General features: G+C 39.8%; 1 protein-coding gene across 1 annotated transcript in view; it reads right to left on the reverse strand.

Annotated features, from left to right (window-relative positions):
• GPC6 (glypican 6) overlaps nt 1–23,203 on the reverse strand; it is a 788,777-nt gene that overhangs the window by 527,464 nt on the left and 238,110 nt on the right. The gene's annotated exons all lie outside the window — the stretch shown is intronic.

Consider the following 23,203-nt stretch of genomic DNA (forward strand, 5'->3'; position numbering starts at 1 on the left):
AATAGGCCTATTCTGGGGATTTTACAGAACCAGTTGTACGTGAAAAAAACCACAAATCAGAAATTATTAATCTAGACAGCACTCCACGCAGAATAGAGATGGACATGGATTCATGTATGCATGCTGCAGATTGGGAAAATCTCTCAGTGAACAGGGATTTTTCTCTGCAGTGAAAATCAAAGGCAATATGAATGCAGACACTTCCTGAGCATCCAGAAACAAAATATGGGGCTAATCCAAATATACGACTGCCTCTTTGTTCCTGAGAAAGACACAGATCAAATATCTCCAGTACGGCTCATCCAGCATTACGCTAGAGCAGCATTACATTCTTTCTACTGTCACACTCAAACTTTTTGATCAAGTAATCAAATGCAAAATAGGGAGGCTTGTGGCAGGATGAGTAACATCAGACCCTTTAGTCCTAATATCTCTGTGAGATAAACAGGAATGAGACATCAAGAATGGTGTTGTCTCAGAGGTAAAGTTATTACCATTTACTAAAAACAAGATGAGAAATTTTCCATTATGGGAGATTGTCTTGTATTTTCTGTGACTTGCAATTGTCTCTGACTGTGCTGCTCACATAAAAATCATGAAAGATAGAAAAAACCCTGCTTTTATCAGACTGTTTTGTAAAATTCAGTGCAAAGAGAGCTAAAAGTTGCTCCTTCACATTTAACTTCACCTTTCACTTTGTCTACACTGTCACTGAAAATGACTCTTATTTCAGTGACCTAAAACATACAATAACTTGCAGGCCAAAAATTGCTCCAAGTTTACCTTTTCAATTCTATACTTTTCAATACAAGTGAAAGACAAATGTGTCCATATCTGTGCAATATTACTTAATAAAATACATAAGTTTATGCTCATGTATGCATGCAGATTGCTTGGGATGTATTTTGTGCTACAAGAATGATTATCAAAGGATGAAAACATGCCTGTAATAAGAAAGGAGAAAAAAAATCAGTCACTGAATTAATAAACAAGTTTTAGGTCAACCTTTCCTCTTTTAAATCATATTTTTAATGAAATCTGGAAGAGTAGGAAACCTGATACCTGATGATCTTATGTGTCTAGAGCAGATGGCTTCATTATCGCTTGTGATTGGAAAAGCTCATCATGCAAGAGTCACCAGAGATTTCATTAATATCAGGAAATAAAAAATTTTAAGGTTTGCTACTATGTCTATAAAATTAGCCTAATATTTATTTTCTGGTGCATTAAAATCTGAAGTGAGCCAAGTTTAAGTATGAGGAGACTGAAAATAGTACTACAGCATTGGCTACTTTATTCTAAATCAAAATATTCTAATTATATTTCCCATGTATTTGGATTCCTCAATGCCCTGAGTCACATATAAGGAGAATGTAAGTGTCTGAAGTCTTGATTCATTTATTACTATAGTCCAGCTGTGATAACGAGCCATTAAAATCTCATTGGCTGTATATTGCTATACTTAAAACACAGCAGAAGCATTTTGTACCAGCCAGTAACATTATACTATTTCTCAGATTGGGGAACATTGATGGTACTCAACATAACACAGGCCAATAAGTTAACTGGAATGTAAAAGATGGAAAGGAAATAACCAGGAGAAAAGAAGTTAATTATTTATTCTGTTTCTGTTGGGTGAAATCTGCATCTGCAAATCCAACAGCGAGTACCCAGTACTGTGATCCTTTGATCATTTTTGTGAGTGTGAAAAGTGATTTAAGTGCCTGAAACCTTCTGATATATGAACACAGAAGACGCTGCACCAAAAGGAGGGGAGTAATGTCTCCATACACTGTGTCTGTAAATAAGAAGCTTAAAAATATGGGGAATCACAAAAGCCAGCACAGAAATTTAGGTAGAGGAATCTGAACATGGAAGGCATGACAAGTCCTTAAAACATGAAGAAGGAATAGCTCCTATTACTGCGGGATAGCAGCAGCATCGTTCTTTCCGGCTGTGATGACTCTGATTTATTGTGATATCATCTTACCTAGCTTTAGACACCTGTGACATGCATCTGAGAGGCTTCATCTTCATTTCTCGTACAGTCAATAGAGAAAAGGAGTCACATATAAGACGTATTCATCTAACCTATTCTAAAGTAGGAATTATGTTGTGCCCTGAGAGTTTCTATTTCTTTCCACTGACTATCAAGGGAGTTGAGACAATTTGCTCAGATGAAGTCATCCACACACTGGCTGACATTCTCATTCAAAAAAGAGAGAGAGGGAGACAGAAAGAGAGGAGGAGAGGGAGGGAGAGGGAGGGTTACCAAAGATGCAGAGCACAAGGAACTAGATGTTTTCCTAAATGGAAAGGGTCTAGTATCAGAAGGGTGAATAACTTTTAATATTTAAGTCCTATGTAAAGAAGGACAATCATCAGGAACTAGAAACAACAGCAACCAACATAAATATCTCACTTAATAGAAAGTGAGGGGCCAGTGTTTGAAATGCTAGTGGAAAAAGTACGGACAGATTGACATTGGGACATAATTCAGAACTGAACAAGGTGGTGAATAGATTTAACTGCCGAAGGCAGACAGGAAAACACTCTGAATATTATCAAGCCTGAGGAAAGCAAGAAAAGAGAGGTATAAATGTGCACAGAGCACTGAAGCTAGAACACAACAAGAAGGGAAATTTCCTCAGCTTTCTACAAAAGGCTAACTCTTCTGGGGCCATACAGCTCTGCTACATATTTGGTTAAGAATATCCCACTTTTTTTTTTTTTTTTTAAATATACACACCATTTGCTTGTTGCTCTTATTTAAGATTTTTAAAACTTTAAAATATTTGAAGTTTTTGTTGTCCTGGGTACTCCAGATATTGCCACCAGACAAACCAGAGAATCTCAGAAATGCTGGCTGGAAGGGATGTCTGCAGGTCATTTAACCCAACCTCCCACTCAAAGCACAGCCAGCTGGGGCCTTGTCTAGCCAGACTAGGAAAACCTTCTTGAATGGAGATCCCACAGCCTCTCTGGGCAACCTGCACCAGGGCTCTGCTGCCTCCTACAGAATTTTTTTTATTTTACCTGAAGCTTTCAAGCTGTGATTTATATCTATTGTCCTTTGTTATATCATCTGAAGATATAACTTCTGAAGAGAGTTCGTTCCTATTGTGTTTGGCACTAGATATCTGTTAAGGAATTACAGCAGCTATTCCAGCTCCCCTTTTTCTCCCCTTTGTCAGACTACATAAACCAAATTCTCTCTGATTTTCTTTGTATAACATGTACTATAGGTGACCATCCTGTAACCCTCTGCTGGACCCTCTCCTGTTTCTCCATGCCTTTTTTGACGTGGGAGCCTAAAATGGATGAAGTATTCTAGAGGTGGCCTCAGCAGCACCAAGTAAATGGGGGTTATAATTTCTCTCCACTGGCTATGCTTCTCCTCAAAGATTCCAGTACACGTGTTTGTTGCAATAAGGCAAAAAGCAAACTGTTCATATTCAGCCTGGCATCCACATTGACCCCTATGACAGGTCCCTTCAGCAGGGCCACTTCTCAGACAATTGCTTTCCAGCCTGCATGTGACCTGTCATGCCTAGAGCTTTTGCCTCTTCTCACCGAACTTCATGAGGATTCTGTTGACTCAGTCCTCAAATTAATCCAGGTTTGCCTTGATAAGTCTCTGGACCAAAGTCCAGATTCCTCACGTCAGCCATTTCCCCTGACTTTGTGCCATGTAAAAAGTGTTTTCTGTGTCACCATCAAGGTCACAAATGATGATGCTGAACACTATGGGCCCCAGCACTAGTCCCCGAGTGTGCTGGGTACCCTCTCTTCAGCAGCTGCCTGCCAGGCATCTAGCCACTGATCACTGCCCTTTGAACCTGACAGCCCAGACAGTTTTATACCCACACAGCAGTCAGATTAGGCAGCCAGGGTGTCCTCAGTTACCAAATGAGAACACTGTGGGAGACGGTGTCAAAAGCCTTACCAAAGTCAAGGTATATTTACCTCCACGACTCTTCTCTCATCCGCAGAGCCAGTTATTTTGTCAGAAGGCAATCAGGTTGTTCAAGCATGATTTGCCCTTGAATGCCTGCTGTGAACACTCGCAGTGCCTGAGTGCAGCTGGCCTCATAGTCTTTTAATTTTAACACCTGCAAACTGACAATCTCAGTCCTGCAAGGCTGTTGAACCCCAAACTGATGTTGAAATGACACAGCCAGCACCTGCTGCACTTCAGGACATCATAGATTTGTACTCATTTTTTCAGAGCACTGTTTCTAGGGATGGCAATAGACTCTGTAAGATCATACTTGCAAATTAACAAGCAATAATATAAATATTAAATTCCCAAATACCTCCACAAGTCATTCTTTGGGGGTGTCTTTTATTTCCCAAATTAAGACCTATAACTAAATCAAATTAACTTGAAACTACTGAGTAATAATCAGAGAAAGTGTTTTCAGAGTTATTCTAAACATTAGTTATGAGACATCCAATTAAAAGCATTCCTTACTGCAATCTTCTGTGAATAAATGATAACATCTATTCATGTTTACAAGGGTATACAGCTATACATAATACACAAACATATTAGACAGGTTTCCAGATCACATAAAGGTATATTCACAGTAATTATTGTTAGTATTTTTGTCAATACCATCATCTCTACTAAGATATTCCACATGCGGCATTTTCAAATACCAGGTTTCATTGTTTCCATTTAAAATAGCATGTTTTGAAATCGCAGCAGGGCTACCTTATAAGACATGCATTTCTGTCTTTCGGAGGCAAAGACAAACAGATCAGTTACGGAACAGTAAAGGTGAAAGCATAAATCAATCATTTCACTAATAAGGTATCTTCAAGCAATAGCTGTATAAGGAACAGAAGAACATTTAGCTTGGTATTCTCTGCAGAGATATTTCAAGAGAAAAGGCTCAAGATGACATCCTGATTCCCGTCAGTCCTCCAAGAACAGAGCTTTAAGATGCTGGATAGCTCAGAGCCAAGTGCTGTAACACGCAGGTGCTAGGGCAGCCAGAAAACGAATTACATGTATTGTATGCTGTCAGTTGAAGGAATGGACATTTAAATGTATTTGTAGCATTTGCAAACAAATTTCCTATCATCTTCATCTGTTGAAGACATAGAATACATATCTTTTTCCAGCTCTCTGGTTGTTTATATTTTTTTCTTCTTAAATATTTCAGACCATAGGACTATGCTAGGTACACCTGTGCTTTTGCCTCTGTAATCACTTCTGGTCCTGAGAGGATGCAATGGTTAGTTTCCTCTTTTCTATTGTTCTTACCTGTACAGATTTTGCTTGTTTGTTTGTTTTATACAGGTATGATAACATTCCAAGTATGCAGATTTATATCACATCAAGTAAAAAGTGATTGTAATATTTAATTCTATCAGAGAGTAACCTTATCATTCAAATACCATTATTTAGCAAAAGATGCCACTTTCCAGTACCTGCAATACTAAAACACGTTCCTCGAGGACAAATAACGTGGTGTAGCTGGAGAAGAGGAAGAAAGAGTAAAAGCCAGAAGCTGCCACAAAATGAATTTGCACTTTATTAAGTTCAGGTGTGGTTAAGCAATACCCTTCTTCCTCTTCTGAAAGTATGAGCAAAGCTGGTTCTTAGAAATCAGGCACATGTCAGAAGAAAGCAGAATAAAATCTCTCCCCAGCCTAAAAGGCAGCATTGTCTTGCCTTTGTGAAGAAGACAGTCTTAAGAGGAGGAATAAGTAGGTATCACTGAGCTGAACTGCTGTTCATTGTTGTTAGGTATGACATGAGGATAACATTGCTTTTTCAGTTCTATATAAAAATATGGTAACTGAAACAAAATTTCTAATACAGAAACCGTATTTGAAGTCCTTACCTACAGAATCTATAGTCATAGAATCATAGAATCATAGAATTGTTTAGGTTTGAAAAGACCCTTGAGATCATCAAGTCCAACTGTTAACCTAGTGCTGCCAAGTCCACCACAAACCATGTCCCTAAGCACCACATCTACACAGTCTTTTAAATACCTCCAGGGATGGTGACTCAACCACTTCCCTGGGCAGCCTGTTCCAATGATTGATAACCCTTTTGGTGACGAAATTCTTCCTAACATCCAATCTAAACCTCCCCTGGCACAACTTGAGGCTGTTTCCTCTTGTCCTATCACTTGTTACTTGGGAGAAGAGACCAACACCCACCTGGCTATGACCTCCTTTCAGGTAGTTGTAGAGGGCAATAAGGTCTCCCCTCAGCCTCCTCTTCTCCAGGCTAAACAACCCCAGTTCCCTCAGCTGCTCCCCATCAGACTTGTGCTCTGGACCCTTCACCAGCTTCATTGCCCTTCTCTGGACACGCTCCAGCACCTCAATGTCCTTCTTGTAGTGAGGGGCCCAAAACTGAACACAGGACTCAAGGTGCGGCCTCACCAGTGCCCAGTACAGGGGGACAATCACTTCCCTAGTCCTTGTGGCCACACTATTGCTGATACAAGCCAGGATGCTGTTGGCCCACCTGGGCACCCTGCTGCCTCATATTCAGCCGGCTGTCGACCAACACCCCCAGGTCTTTTTCCGCCGGGCAGCTCTCCAGCCACTCTTCCCCAAGCCTGTGGCGTTGCATGGGGCTGTTGTGACTCAAGTGCAGGACCCAGCACTGAGCCTTGTTGAACCTCATACACTTGGCCTCAGTCCATCGATCCAGCCTGTCCAGATCCCTCTGTAGAGCGTTCCTACCCTCCAGCAGATCAACACTCCCACTCAACTTGGTGTTGCCTGCAAACTCACTGAGGGTGCACTTGATCCCCTCGTCTAGATCATTGATAAAAATATTAAAGAGAACTGTCCCCAGTACTGAGCCCTGGGGAACACTACTTGTGACCAGCCGCCAACTGGATTTAACTCCATTCACCACAACTCTTTGGGCCTGGCCATCCAGCCAGTTTTTTACCCAGCAAAGCATACACCCTTCCAAGCCATGAGCAGCCAGTTTCTCCAGCAGAATGCTGTGGGAAATGGTGTCAAAGTCTTTACTAAAGACTAGGTAGTCAACATCCACGGCCTTTCTCTCATCCACTAAGTGGGTCGCCTTGTCCTGGAAGGAACTCAGGTTAGTCAAGCAAGACCTTCCTTTCACACACCCATGCTGACTGGGCCTTCTCACCTGGTTGTCCTGTACGTGCTGTGTGATGGCATGAAGATGATCTGCTTCATAACCTTCGCCAGCACCAAGGTCAGACTGCCAGGTCTACAGTTCCCCACATCCTCCTTCTGGCCCTTCTTGTAGGTGGGGGTCACATTGGCTAACTTCCAGTCAACTGGGACCTCCCCAGTTAGCCAGGACTGCTGATAAATAATGGAAAATGGCTTGGTAAGCACTTCCTCCAGCTCCCTCAGTACCTTTGGGTGGATCCCAGCCGGCCCCATAGACCTGTGTGTGTCTAAGTGGTGCAGCAGGTCGCTAACCATTTCCCCTCGGATTATGGGGGCTTCATTCTGCTCCCCATCCCTGTCTTCCACCTCAGGGGGCCGGGTACCTGGACAACAACTGGTCTTACTATTAAAGACTGAGGCAAAGAAGGCATTAAGGACCTCAGCCTTTTCCTCATCCTTTGTCACAATGTTTTCCCCCACACCCAGTAAAGGATGGAGATTCTCCTTCCCCCTTCTTTTGTTGCAGTTTTGATGCAGGATGACACTTCCAAGCTAGATTAACCATTGTCCTCGTTAATGTTTGGTTCCACTTGCAGAACCTCATATCTATTAAGCAAAGGCACCTGGGCAGGTAGGGTAGTCACAGGGCAGACGTGCCTGCTGCATCCAGCAGGAACTTGTTGCCATTCTCCCCTACCCCTTAAGTCACTGTATTCAGACAGGTGGAGAGAGGGTAGGGAATCCTCCATGTCACGTGCACTGTTTGCCTGTGGGACCTGTCCCAGGGAAGGTAGGGTGTGATTCCAGTAGTCTATCTCTCTCACACTTCCTGATACTCCTCGACCCACTCACCTCCTCCCGGAGCTCTGTCACTAAGCGGAGGAGTTCCTCTACCTGGGCACACCTCCCACAGGTGTGCTCACTGCTGCCGTCCTGTGCTGGTGTGAGAGCAGGGCACAGCCTGCAGCCTGGCACCTGGGTGGCAGCGTGTTCCCACCGGAGCTCTGCCTGGGAAGCTGCGTCAGTCGTGCGTGGGCAGAGCTTAGAGAGTCTATGGCTTTCTGCCAGGTGGACACCATTGTTCCCTGGTCAAGCCGGCAGAACTACAGCACGCCCTTCCACACAATCTGCTGCACCAGGCCCTTGCTGACAGGCCACATCCTGTTTGCCCGCCCTGTTAGCTGCTCTCCTAGTCGCTCGTGCGCCCTAGGGCTTCTTTTACATGTGTGTGTGAGCTTGGCTGCTGTTGCTCATGGCCCCCCTCAGGTCTCATCAGCCGTTCTGTCAGCAGCTCTCTGGTCTCCTCCCCCTGAGGTTCCCCCATTTTGGGTGTGCACCACACTAGATTGCTCCGCTGCGGATCCTGCCAGCACTGTAGCTGCTCGCCTCGGCTACTGAGTCAGGAGGTTCTGCTTAAAAGCACAGCTAAGAAGTGCTGTAAAATATGCTGAAGTTGAATATTCATTATTTATAGTTAGATCACTACAGAATGGTACCTTGGTCCTTTGGACAGAATTTACTGCCTGAAATCAAAACCCAGACAGGCCTAATGAAATAACATAGTTATTTGTTCATTTTTGAGAAAAGTTGAGGAAATCAAGGATGAGTGGTTATTTATTGTTTTAGAGATATACTAGGCACCTTAATAACCAGTGAGATACAGAAAATGGAGTGGTTGATGCAGTAATGGTACTCAGAGAAACAATTTTAGTGCCGGCCAAACTTTAGTGTTTTTATGAACACTGAATCTAAGAAGACCACAAGTCTACTGCAATTTGGTAACAGATCTGAAGAAAAGCGTTTGCTTTGTTTGATAATTAAGTGGGGTTCCGTGATCCACTTCAGCTGTGGGAAGCTGGCATGAAGTTGCACAGCAGAAATTTGATACGAGAGCACTGATGTTTTGAAAGACTAATGATGAGAGGAGGTTATGGCAGAATTTCAGCAGTCTTATTAGTTATGTTAGTAGTATATCCCAAAGAGCTTGTGTCAGATAAAGAATGGGTGTTCTTTTCAAATGGGTCATCTATTAATCACCGGAAAAAAGGAGCAAACAGCACATCATTAATTAAATTTGTAGATGGTTCCAAAATGGGAGATGCTGCAACAACTTATATAGAGGTAAGACAAAAAGCCTGTAGTGATTGAAAATAAAAATTGCCAGTCAGTAGTTAAGTAGGTTCTATCTAGAAAAATACAAGTGAATGCATTTAAGACAAATAAGTTCAGCAGGAATATGTGGGGAAAAATGACCTGAGGGTAATAAATGTAATGTGGATGTGTTACACAGTGTTGCAGCAAGGAAAAAAATCAGTTTCATTTCATAAGGCAAAGGACATTGTAAGCCAGAAACCTCTTCTATGGCAACATGGTGTACTCACTGAATATTGTTTATAGGTCTGGATGCTTTTACACCAAAAAACCTGAACTGAAAGGAATTTACAAAAAAGTAATAAAAAGTGACTATGAGAGAAAATCAAACTCATGAGAGAAAGTAAGAAGAATTCTTGCTTACAGAAAAAGTTTGGATCAATGAAAATGAAGAAAAACTGTGACTTTCTCTAAAAACTTCATGGCATTAACATCAAGAAAGGTGAAGTTATATCTAAGGGCCTGAGACAAAGCAGATGAAAAGCAGCCCTTGTTCTATTTGCCATTTTTTTGCTACCAAATTGTGTGACCTCAGGAAAGTCAGATTACCTTTATGTGCCTCAATTTCTTAATGAATATATTATAAGAATATTTTCTTAGTTCACAATGAAATTTCAAGACTTTAATTAACTAATCTCGATTTAAATTATTAAAGAAATTTAAGGGAAAATAGAAATAGTAGAATGAAAATACATGGGGTGAAAACCAAAATATGTCTGAGACTTTCACATACAGAAGAACTGTCAAGATCTGCTTGAAAGAATGAGTTAGCATCCTTGTGGTTCAAAGGTTTAGGGATATGTGATTTACATTCTCATTTAACACCTATGATTTCCATCTCTGTCATTCTGGGACAACGATACTTTGCATATTCATCTCCCTGTGAATAATATGTGTGAAATCTTTCTCTGTGGCTAGACAGAATTATGTATTTAGTTAAAATATGACAATGCAGGACAACTCTGCAAAATCTGACTACACATTTTCTTTTCAGCAAAGTGTCTTGAGTCAAATTTCAGAAATATTTGAAGCAGATGCATATTTGAAAACAAACCATGTCATTCAGAAAATGAATATGCAATTCATAATTGTCGTTTTTGGTATTGGATGGGGTAGGGGATAGTATTTTTCAGATGGTAATTTATCTACTGAATTCTAATTACTAAATCTGTTTTTAGTCTTTCTTCAAATCCTGCCTAAGAAGAAAGGTCAACATTAACAGGAAAGCCTGACAATCCATAAGCATGTTCTATGTTCAACAGTTAAAATATGACTGATAGATAGATAGATAGATAGATAGATAGACAGACAGACAACAGCATCAGAAAAAGTTCTGCTTATTAATTATCATTGCAACTAATCTCAGAATCATGCTTTCACAATGAATGTGGCCTTAGAACTGCTCTAATCTCTAGGAATTTCTAAACCATTCCCCAAATTCCTTCCCAAATGGCACTGAACTCTTTGGAAACAGAATCAGATTATTTTCTTTCCTCTAGTCATATAAACTGGGATTTACTGGGATCATTACTGTAAACTTTGAGCTGCCCTGGTTTACTCAATAATTAAGTTAGCAAAAACAGAGAAATTAGACTTATTTGGAAGATAACTTCCCTCCAAGAAAGAACAGCGTAGTAATGTATAGATGGTAAAGAATCAGGGATAGAAAAGTTGTCATCCACCTTTATTATTTAATGAAAAAACACCACTATCATCTTATTAGAAAATATGGGCTATTTCCATTGTAAAGCACAGTATGTCTAGCTAAAACCTAGATCTATTTCCTGAAGAGACTTCAGGTCAATGCCCCAGCACTATATAAATGTGATACTCCATTAACTCACACATGTTTTGCAAACAGAAGCTGAGAAGAAACCTTTTAGCTGTTGCAGAACTTGCTGCACTTGTTTGTAGATGGTCTATTAGTGAATTTGATAGTGTGCTGTTTCACTGGGTAGTCTAATAAAGTCTTTTAAATAGACTAAGTGGTAAGGCATTGGTGCAAGCAGGGTCTGGCCCTTTTCTAGGAGTTTGAAATCTGCATTGATACTTTGATGTTTTTATGTCACAGCTGAGCATAAGCAGACAGCCAAGCACTGTTATCAAGTTCCTCCTTCACAAAATTTCCACCTCCTAATTTTGTTACTCTTTTGACAGTATTTTGTTCTTATCTCCAAGAATTACTTGCCATACTACATGGCCAGACAACTGAATTTTCACCTCTCTCTCTTCCTGCCCTTTCTTTTATCTGAATAAACCACAACACATTTTTGATGATTTAACAAGCTAAACCAGTTTAGTTGGTTTAAAGCTGGCTGATGGTATGCATGATCATCACAGTAAGGTGACCTTGTGGTTGATCCTAAACTTCAACATCTAAAATTCTTGAACGATATGAGTTTAACCAGTCTAAACATGTTCATCATATTAATGAAGGAAATTTCAAGTGAGAAGGATAAGTAATGTCTGAGTAGGAAAACTCACAAGCAATATTATCACCTGAGTCTCAGTTTGAGACCTGCTAATAGAAAGTCCAGGGATACCTTCTTTTGCACACCCATAGCACTGCATTAGGGATGCACAAATCATCCTCGCAAATTGTCACTGTCTCTGTGCTTTTTACCCCTGATGCTGTATTTGTTTTTATTCCAGAGATTACATAAAAAGCTTCTCACATCACTGCTAGTCCTAACTTAAATACAGATTATAGCTTTCCTGGGTACACTTAAAGTCATAAAAATAAACAAATACAATATATGTTATCGATAAGGGCATTGCCAGTCTGCATAGTAACACATTTTCTATTTAGGCAACTTGTAAAAAGCAGCATTAGAGAAGCAAATTAGAGAGATTAAGACATTCAGAAATTTTAGTCAAACAAGGAAACTGCTATTGTTTTTATGCTGTGCTAAGATTGTTTCCTTTCAAGCTGTGCATTTAAGGCCTAATTACAGATAGTCCTTACATTCTGAAGTCTCTTTTGAGTTGAAGAGGAAAAGCAGGTGCCAGGAGGAGGACAGATTTACATACTACATAATACTCAACAACAACAAAAACTTCCTGCTGGTAAACAATCCTCAGGTAACAGCCATCTTCTCCTGCTTATGCCTTGAGATGATTTACCAGATTCTGCAGCCATTGACAAATAAATCCATCGACTGCAATAGCAATAAAGCCTTGCGGATTGCCCAGTGAGACACTTTTGCTGTGGTGGCCTTCCTCAGTCCACCAGGTTTCAACACTTATCCTTCCTTTCATGGGATTAAGGCCACCATAGAAGTATAGTCAGTTCTCATCTGTCCTCTCACCTCTAATCTTCCTTTCCTCTTCTGCATCACTCTTCTTCCATGGACATCTTTAGAAACAGATGAACAAAACCATTTCCTCCTAGGCACACCACTACTAGCAAGCAACCTACTGATGCATAAGTAGAAAACTAGATCATGCTAGAGAAACACATCTCTCAGCATTGTAACTACATAAATCATAAGCACAGCCCAGGTGAAGGTGAGGATAAGGAGTTTCAAAGTGCTTTTAAAAAATGATGGGCACAACATTGCTTTGGCTTGCTGCATTTTATTTTATGCATTAGCTGAAAATGCAATTGATCCCCATGCAAAGGCCTGGCATTAAGCTTGCGTATATTTAGGTCTAACACAGACTTATCCTTGGGCTGAGAACTGAACAGGGATTTTTCTAGTTTTATGTACTGTCATGGATTTCAGTGCATAGGAAATCAAGCAGTTCAAAAAACCAGTCACATTAAGGAAGAGAATGTAGGAATGTAAGATGACAGAAAATCCAAATAAATACCTATGCTTTTAGGCTTCTCTGTGAACAGTTAAGCATGATATTATCCTGGCAAGAATAGTATTGTCTTTCTGGCTCTGTTGTTAGAAGTGGTCAATTGTTACTTTGAACTAACACTAATAATTTTTCCTTTCCAAGAACTATGTAAAATCAGAGAAAAATAGAATTCAAGTACACTCAGACTCCTCAGACCAGCAGTACCTTCCTTCCGCAAGGAGCACTATTAAAGGGCCTTTTGGAAACTTTTTCCTGTTTCTTTTTCACTTTCCAAAGCCTCTCCTATTTTCATGATATTTTGTTTTGGTATAAAAAGGAGTACTTATACAAGGGTATGCAGATTTAATAAGGCAGGTCCTGACCCAATGATCACATTTATACAGAGATTGCATGACACTGAAACTCCTAAAAATACTAAAGATATGTCCATCGTTATTCAAGGAGCGTGGTACTGTGACTATAAAACATGAGGGGGAAGAAAAGTCTGTCATAGGGTAATTTCCAGTATAAGAGCTGTATAAATTCTTAATTTAAATTTCCTTAATGGTCACTTGATATTTAACATCTCATTTTTATTTAACAGAGAAGCTGTCATGTAGGGTTCCCTATCCTGCTAAGCGTTTTATTTTATCCCTATCTTTAATTATGTCACCATACAACTTGCTTGAGAAGCTAGTCTCTGGCAGTGGACTGCTGAAAAAAAATACAGCACACTAAAATAACTTCAGCTTGGACACAAGCTTCCACAGAATACAAAATGTGTGACTTAGGCATGGATTGATTGATATTTAAATAGTACAACTGTGTATCTGCTAAATAATATCTTTAAGTCAATAGAATGAACAGAATGAATTGAATTTTTACAATGTCTTAATAACTGGTATTGATAAAATTATGGTTATACCAATGCATTAGAAGAGTGGTTAAGTGCTTGCTTTTGAGTAGCAATCCGTAGAATCATAGAATCATGGTTTGGGTTGGAAGGGACCTCAAAGATCATCTAGTTCCAACCCCCCTGCTGCGGGCAGGGACACCCCCCACTAGACCAGGTTGCCCAAAGCCCCATCCAACCTGGCCTTGAACACTTCCAGGAATGGGGCATCTACAACCTCTCTGGGCAATCTGTTCCAGTGCCTTACCACCCTCACAGTAAAGAATTTCTGTCTAAAATCTAATCTAAATCGACCCTCCTTCAGCTTAAACCCATTACCGCTTGTCCTGTCACTACACTCCCTGATAAACAGTCAACAGTTAATTAATGACATTTCGAGAACAAATCCCAGGAAGCATCCTAGAGACAGCGATGTGTGATACTGTGTATTCTTCAGTCACCTATTTGGAAAACTGTTACTAGCATCACTCAACTCTCCATTTCTTCTCCTTTATCTCCGAACTGTTCTCATGCTGCTGTGATTTTTCAGACATGGCACTTCAAGCACCACATTGGTGCAGAAAAATGCCATGTGTGGTACAGAGTGCACTATACAACTCAGGATTAGTTAAGAAGGTTGTTTGATTTAGCAGCATCTTGCCTGAAATGTTGTCATTCCCATTGATCGCATTGCTAGAAGAAGACTCTAAAAAGTAAACTCCAAGAATGATTGGATTGTGCATTAATGTGGCAAAACTGGACCAAGTGGGATGTGGTAATATAATGAACCTCACTAAACATGGAATTTTCACTGGTTCGAGTTTCCAGCTAATTGAAACAAACAAAAATAATCTCCTCTTCTATTGATAGACAATTAGATGAGAATGATCAAGCCTGTATACTTTTACTTAGACTTAAAATCCAATGTGTGAATAAATAAATCACAACTTTTAGGAGCTGAATACCAACACTCCTACAAGTGCACAGTGGCCTGTTAAAATATCAGATTGTGTATGTTTTGGTATCAAAATAGGAAGCTGAATCTCAAAGATAGACTACATATAGGAAAAAGATGGCTTCTGGGCATCACACTAAAAATGAGACTAATTTCATGGCTGTAGCTCTCCACTAGCTGTAGTTCTTTTCACTAGGCAGCAGATCCCAGCTAGCTGGGTTTGAACAGAGCCCGAAAATGATCCTGAGATGTCTGAGACTCTGGGATCCACTCCTCATAGCCTAGAAGCATATTCAGCTCATTGCCAGTACTGAAACTTCTTTAGGCACCAGAGAAGGTGAGACAGGTTCCCCCTGCAAGTTATTTAATGAGAGCTTAAATTGATGTTATTTACTTGTAGGAGTGCCAGGAAAGTTATGGAGATATATGCAAAAGTAGACACTGAAAAAACACTACGTTCCTGGGAGTGTTTGAGATTTGCTTGTAAAGCTGATCAAAGTGTTAACATCAGAAACTTGTAAAAATTAAAAATGCAGTGCTGATGCTTTTCATAAATTCATAGAATTTCACTGTGCCATAAAATATACTATTGCAAAAAAGTTTATAATAATTTTTCTCTTCATTTTTAAAAGCAAATGTCAGACTTTCCGGTTGAAAAAAACCTTTAGTATGCATTTGAAATCCTTCAAAATACTTGAGTTTACTGAAATTCAAAACTAAATCTTTATAGCATTTCATTGACATGAAATATATATTTCAACTTCAAATCTTGCTTCTTGCTTTGTGTGGTGATTGAAACAGAGTTTTCTTCAAGTAATTGCTTCCAGCTTTTGAAAATTAAACAACCCAAATAGTCATTATTTGTTTAGTCTTAATAGTTAACTGTGCTTAGAAAATAGTAACTTTCCTAGTCTGTATTCCTTCACATGCAAGCTTGTCATATTTTTCCCCTCTTGAGATCTCACATGCTCCAAAATTTAGTTCACATTAAGCAGAGATCACCTTGTCTTCCACCAGTTACTCTGTGGTGCTACCAAACTTTGATTCAACTTTTATACAAGTATCTATAAATTGATGCCTGCCTTAAGCTGCACACCCCTACTAAAATGCTTCAATATGAGAAGAAGGAAAAAGCAGACAGCAACACAATTTATTTCTTCAGCGCAGTTTTATTACCTGCATAGTCAAGTTACTCTTATTGGAATAAAAATTAAATCACATACGTTGTACCCACTCACCAAAGGTAGTACTCAACAGCTACCTCCTGTTGCCTTTTTTTGGCCACAATCTTGCTGAGATTTCATTAACTGAAAATGTCCTACGTTACTGAAATGAGCTGTTTTCACCTCCTTCCTGCTTCACATATGTCTAATGTTTTCACCACGAGTGTAGCTCTTCAAGAGCAAGGACAGCCTTTTAGCTGTGTGTTGATGAATTTTCTAACTAACTCAGACATAGCAAATGGCTTCTAGATGCTCCCATGATACCACAAAAAAGTATCAATGCACAATAAATAAATTCACCTAAGAATGTTAAATTAATAACCTGCCATATATTAAAGAAGATATATTTCAGGCCTTAAGATCCGTTGTTCATTTTATTAAAATTCTTAGTATAGCTTCAAAGCACACTTCAAGTAGAAATGGTGTCCACCATCTGTCTCTCCACTAATATGAAGACTGAGTTCCACAAAAGCTGCATCTAGTTGCCCATCTAAGACTGGCTCTGAAAGATATATACTGTCCTTTACATGATTATAGTCATAATAGATAGCTCATGGCACAGCATTTTTGGTCCTACCTGTCTCTCCTCCTTTCCCAGCTAATCTCCTGCTCTATGCATTGCCCTTACAATATCACTGCTGTTAATGATAGGTAACTGATCTGCATGTTGCTGAAACATTCAGCTGACGTTTCAGTGAAATATCATTCTGAATGCATGAAGCACACAGGTTACAACTAGAAGAAAATGAAATAGTTTATTTCTGATACAGCTTGTAAATGAATCTATACATACCCCAGAGTAAAGTGAGCATGTGATGTATATACAGTAAACACGTTAAGTGAAAACATTTCAGTGTAACTTGGAAAAGATGGGAAAGTTGAAAATACAGATCCCAATTTATGTAAATATCCCAAGAAGTGAAAGAGTGGGAACTGTATCAGTAATAATCAGAAAAAGAATCCATAAAAAAAATTATGGAAAATCAGTGAAATGTAGCATTCCAATATATTCAGGAAAATTGAAACATTTCAATAATCTAGGTGCCTCTATGTATCGAGCCATGTATTTTTTTTAAGCCCAAGACTTCAGAAATGATACCTGAATGTTCTTGCACAGTACCAACAATCAAGAAAAACTGCAGTATGGACAATCTAGCAGATTTTATATCTTGTTGATCTGCTTTTATTTTGTCTGGAGCAGCAACTGCTCGTTACGGTGGCGTCACACCTAACGACAGTTGCGCTGCAAGCATGGCGTTACGTTAACCAGCTTGCCCGCACAGCGTTTGTCAGCCCTCCCCAGCACCGAGTGGGGCTGCCCACGCAGAGACCGACTGCTGCCCCTCTCCACCAGCACCTACACAGACAAGCAGCTAGATTGCACTATGGCAGTGTAGGCAGCATATGTTTATTTTTATCTCTCAGCTACGGGTATAGAATGAGAGCTAATGTATAGCAAGCGGGGAAGACTTCAGAAGCAATACCGCTGTGCCACATCTTTCTTGTCTTCTTCCTGAAGGTCTGGTAGCTCTGTTTTATATATGGAATTTTCATAGTTGCCACTAAGTATAGCACAAGTGGATCTTAATATGGCTGGTTTTAAACTATCTCTACAAGTATTCTTATGGCACATAGGCATACAGTTCCCTTTTCTCCCTAAAGGATCTATCTTACTGCTAAAAGTAACATTTCTGTTACTTTTCTACTCCCAGAAAAAGAGAGTCATTTCCTTATTTTTATGGTAAACCACAGAGCAGAGGTAAAAGGAAAAAAGGAAACTTTAATTTAAAATGTCTTTTAGATAAGCAGAGATAAAGGGACAGAGATTCACTACATCATTTTTCAAATATTCCAGGATTCTTTTCATGATATACTATTCTAAGTTTGCTTTTAATTTCCCAGATGTTTGGACACACAGGCAAAAGAATTAAGAAAAGAAGGGCAGCAAAAAGAGAACAATGCCCAAGTATTACGGTCAAGAGATTCATCTAAAAAAATAGTATTTCTGCATTTAATGAGGGTTGAAGACCACAAATGAGAAATGATAAGGCTACAGTTCCTATTATCCAGGGTGTTGACACCATGTATGAGTAACCTTGTTTTGTAGCTTGATTTTTATATACAGACCCTATTTTTTGTTCTTACAGCATGCTTTTGTCCTTGCTGTGTGTCAGGTGAGCACCCACCATCAGTGGAAGAATCAGGTATGAGCAACAGAGCCTCTGACAGCTGATTGTCACAAGACTGATGTCTTGCATCAGTGTTATAGACTTAAGGCTGAGTCCTTTATTAATCCTATTCTCGTTCATATGCATATGAAACATCTTTAATTGCAGGATTTTAGTATTTGTAAATCAGTAATTTTACTTATGGAGGCTTGGACACTAAGTTCAGAAAACAAATTCCATCATAAAATATTAAAATCATACACTGTTCAGAGCTTCAGCAAAGATTAAATGTCATTTGAATTCAACAAGACAGTGTTTTTTTCAACCAGCATAAGATAAAGCTGACCACCATAGTGCTTACTTTTAATGTCTTTTAATAGTGCATATTTTTAATGTCTTTTTCCCCAAAAAATACTACAGAAAAAAGCAGAGGATGACTTTTGTAAAAGAGGCAAATAAAGTATGAAGAGACCCTCAAGAGTGTTTTAGATGTTTCACTCCTATATTATGTTCCTCAGGGTGGAATTTATCTGAACAAATGTGTAAGTCCACAGTATAGGCATCTCTGTCTGAACTAAATGCCCTCTCTAATCAATATAGAGAAATAAGCACTTCAGGGAGAGATTTTCCTGACCTATTTGAGGTGTAAACATTAGACCAGCATGACTTGCACCTATAATTCCCTACTGACAGGAGGAGGTCCCTACACCGTGGACATCTAATAGTCAGCAAGGCAAATTCTGCTTTCTTTTTCACAGGAAAAACACTGGATCCCTGCCCTCTCAAAGCCTGTTTGAATTTGGCTATACCTGGAGAACATGCTTTCTAACAAGATTCATCTGAGAGTGGATCATTTCCGCCTGTTCCAGCACAAGGTAGCAGCTTGTCCTTTGCTTTGCAGCTTCATAAACCTGCTGCAGCTGGTTAGAAGATTACATGCCCCACTCACCAGCTGCATTTAGCAAACGGAGCTGCAGAAGAGCAGAGAGAAGAAGCCATCCAAATGCACAGAGTGCATTTCCAGCTGCAGGGAGCGTGCGGAAGACACCAGTTCCCACAGTGCTGCCTTTCAGTATGGGACTTGACCAGGTTACAGGAATTTGGACCCTTGGCTGGAAACTGTTCTTACTACTGGGACAATACTTCCTTTCCAAGTTCTGCAGGCTTGCTACCTCACCTCTTTTTGGTTAATTTTTAAAAAATAATTTATTTTGCCCTAATGCAATTTACAGATTTTGACATAATACGCGAAACTGATAAACACTAATCTCAGTACAAATCTTACAGGATTTGACTCTAAAATTGTTTGTAGGCAATAGAGATTCCTCCTAGACTATTATCAACTCTGACAGGATTTGGATCAGGTGTAGAATATTTTATATTCCAATTAGTGTTTCCTATCAAATATAAGGTAAGGGATCTTTTATCAAGGATCTCTGTAAAGTTTAGAAACTCACGCCAGATGTCCAATGAAGGCTTGTAAGCAGTTACATACTACAAGCCAGCAGATGTTACCTTTTTTAAGGCTTCTGACAGCCCTATGGCCTGTATTTTGGCAAGTGCAGAAGTTATATAGTGTGTTAAAACAGTAGATGAATTATACGGAAACTGTGGCCCTACTAGCGCTGTTACAGATGAACAGTTGTGGAGTTTTAAAAATCTACCTGTCCTGCAATGGATTTTGCATTTGATGGGAAACACATTGCAAAGCAACACTGAAATCTTGTAACACAAAGAAAACAAAATAAAACCCCATCACATTGCTCAGAACTAAACCCCAAAATATCTGGTATCCCAGCTTTTGTATGGTGGAGCCTATGTTCTGTCACAGACATGCCAGCACTAGAATAATGAGTAGCTGCATAAAATACACAGGTTATGCTATGTCTATTTGACTTTCCCACACTCCTTAGAAGACTCCTGCCTCCCAAACAGGTCTGTGGAAAAGGCAGACCTTTCTGATATCTGGCTTCCAACAAAAAAAACCCCAAACCAACCAAAACCCAAACAAACAAAAACCCCAAACAAAAAAAAGAAACAAATGAAAAATCTCCCTGTGAAAATCATGCCCTTTCACATTCAAAGCAAAGCATGAAAAAAAATATCCTTCTGAAAGTCCATCCTTCACCCGCTGACCATGATAGCACCAGTGTGCAAGTGGGCTCCTGTGCTGTTGCACTCCCCGTCCTCTGCAGAAGTCCACAGAGATCAGCGCAACTCCAGGCATGATCTGGGGCTCAGGCTGGGCTGGCAGGCTGGGCAGCAAGGAGAGGAGGAAGGGAGAGCAGGGGGCAGAAGACTTGCATTGGCCACACGACGGAGCCTCAGTGTATTCTGATTTCCAGCATCTCCCTTATTTTACTTTCCATGCTTTTTTTTTGCCAAGTTTAATGAGGTAGTTATACCTGGCTACAAGAGTTCATCCCATCAAAGAGTTCTTTGTTGGAAAGCAGCTTCACAAAACACCTTTTTGTCAGCTCTAATATCAAGAAAAGATTCATAAACATTATTTTTCTCCAAGTTCTTTCATAAATTGTGCAAGAAAAGAAAAGGGAATACAAGGTTTCTGGGATGTTAACTTCTTGCAGGTATTGTTTTGGGGGATTATCTTTGAAACTTTCTTTCCTGCCCTGTAATTTACACAACTACTGCTGGTAATGACTGTAAGAAATATAAGCAGCACTAATGGGTATGGATCACAGTTCTCCTAGACTGTAAAAAAGAGGAGCATGGGGAATGATGACCCTGTAAGACAGATCAATGCAGCTGCAGATTGGTTCTTATGCTATTCAGGTTATTTTCCTTAAATGGCATCATGCCTCACACATTCTGCTGAAGGCTATCTATATCCATTCAAGTTCATGACAGCTATTCTTAGACATTCTTTCATTTTTAATACCATTACCAAGACTAATACTGTACTTTTTTTTAATGAGGATGAGGAGACAGTGTCTCTTTTATCAAGTTCAGATCTATTTAGCTTAAATCAAAATTATTTGCTATGATTTTCCTGTAGTTACTCAAAGGATTAGTAAGAAAATGTCACTGAACAGCTATTTGTCTCCTCATTAACATTCATGACAAAACCTTCCGGTAAGGCTGGTTTCGGCTGCTGATGGAGCAATACTTAAAAGAAATTGGCTTGTCTGTGAAACAGCTGCTCAGCAATGCCACTATGCAAGGGAATAGGTGATAATAAGATGATACTATTACAGCAACACTGGGAGCATAATATATTTTAAGCTTCTTTGAGGTATGCAGTGGGGGTCCAAGAATTGGAGCTCAATTGCTTGTCTATTGCTAGGAACAAGAAACACCTGATCATTACGTGTCTGCTTATTTGGATTAGTGCTACCCAAAGCCTTGAAGAAAAAGAAAAATCCGTATCTGCTGGAACTCTTCACTTCCTGTGTGTTTCCTGTCTGCTGGAAAGATTTTTTTTTCCTTTTCCTAGTTTTTGGAAAGGTTTGTGTGTCCCATCGTTGAAACAGATACTGCATTCTTTGCTAGGAACGTTGAGCACCTACTGTTTCAAAGGAATTTTTCTCATTCCAAGGCTTGCTTTCTTAGGCAAGATTCTCAGGAGAAGATTCCCTGGATCCCCCTGCATCCATTAGTGAAATTGCAGAAAAATACTATTGTCAATCTTTGGCTCTGAGACATCATCGAACCTCACATTGCACAAGGAATAAAACACTTAGGAAAAAATGAATCTAGAAGAATGGAGTAGGTAAAAGTCCCAACACAGTGACAAACCCTTAGAGATGTGGGGGACAAATGAGTAAGAAATGAGAAAGATTGTACAGGGCTCTAGGATGCATGGAATGATTTCCAGTTAAAAGACAGACATTTCTTCTGATCATAGCTGGTTCTAAAATACTTAATAGTTTCTAAAGTTCTCTGTTATGAATTTCATATTTAGCTTCTTCTGCTTATAGTTTTTTACAGAAATTAGTTCTTGTAGATTTGGAAAGTACTGCATGTTAGGTAAAATGAAATATAAAACTGACATAGCAATGATGTAGGAACATTGCCAGCAGGCTGAGGGAGGTGAACTTTCCTCTCAGCCCAGCACTGGTAAGGCCACATTTGGAGTGCAGGGTCCAGGTCTGGGCTCCCCAGTACAAGAGAGATACGGACAAGTCCAGCAAAGGGCAGTAAGATGATGAAGGGACTGGACCATCTCTCAAATGAACAGAACCTGAGAGATCTGGGACTGTGCAGCCTGGAGAAAAGAAGTCTCAGAGGGATCTCCTCAATGTGTATAAATGTCAGGTGGGGAGCTAAAAAAGACAGAGCCAGACTCTTTACAACAGAGCCCAGTGACAGGACAAGAAGCAATAGGCACAAATTAAAAAATAGAAAATTCCATCTAAACACAAAACCCCTGTTTTTTTTACTGTGAGGATGGTCAAACACTGGCACAAGTTGCCCAAAGAGGCTGTGCATGGTCCTGGGCAACCTGTGGTAGCTGACCAAGCTTTGAGCAGGGGGGTTGACTCGGCCATCTCCAGAGACGCCTTCACATCTCAGCCATGCTCTGATTCTGTGATTCTGTGTAAGAATGTGCGTCTCACCAGAGGCTAAAGAGACAATGTTTAAGTTAGAGTATATTGAGTTTCCTTGTAGATTAGATCATGAATAGGAATCTGGGGCAAAATCCTGAAAAGGAAAACAGACCTCAAATTATCTCTCAAAATGGAAATCAGAAAATCATTCCATCTATGCTTAAGTGTACGGATGTGGGACAGAAAGCAAATAAGGTAGGAAAGGCAAGGCATATGAAGGTCAGATCATAATTCAACAAAGAGTTCACATACCCCTAGAAAGTCTTATGTTGCAAAGATTAGTGTTAGCCTAAGATATGCCTGGTACAGCAGGAAAAAAAAAATAAATT

Source organism: Balearica regulorum, chromosome 1, assembly GCF_011004875.1.
Source record: "Balearica regulorum gibbericeps isolate bBalReg1 chromosome 1, bBalReg1.pri, whole genome shotgun sequence".
NCBI lineage: Eukaryota > Metazoa > Chordata > Aves > Gruiformes > Gruidae > Balearica > Balearica regulorum.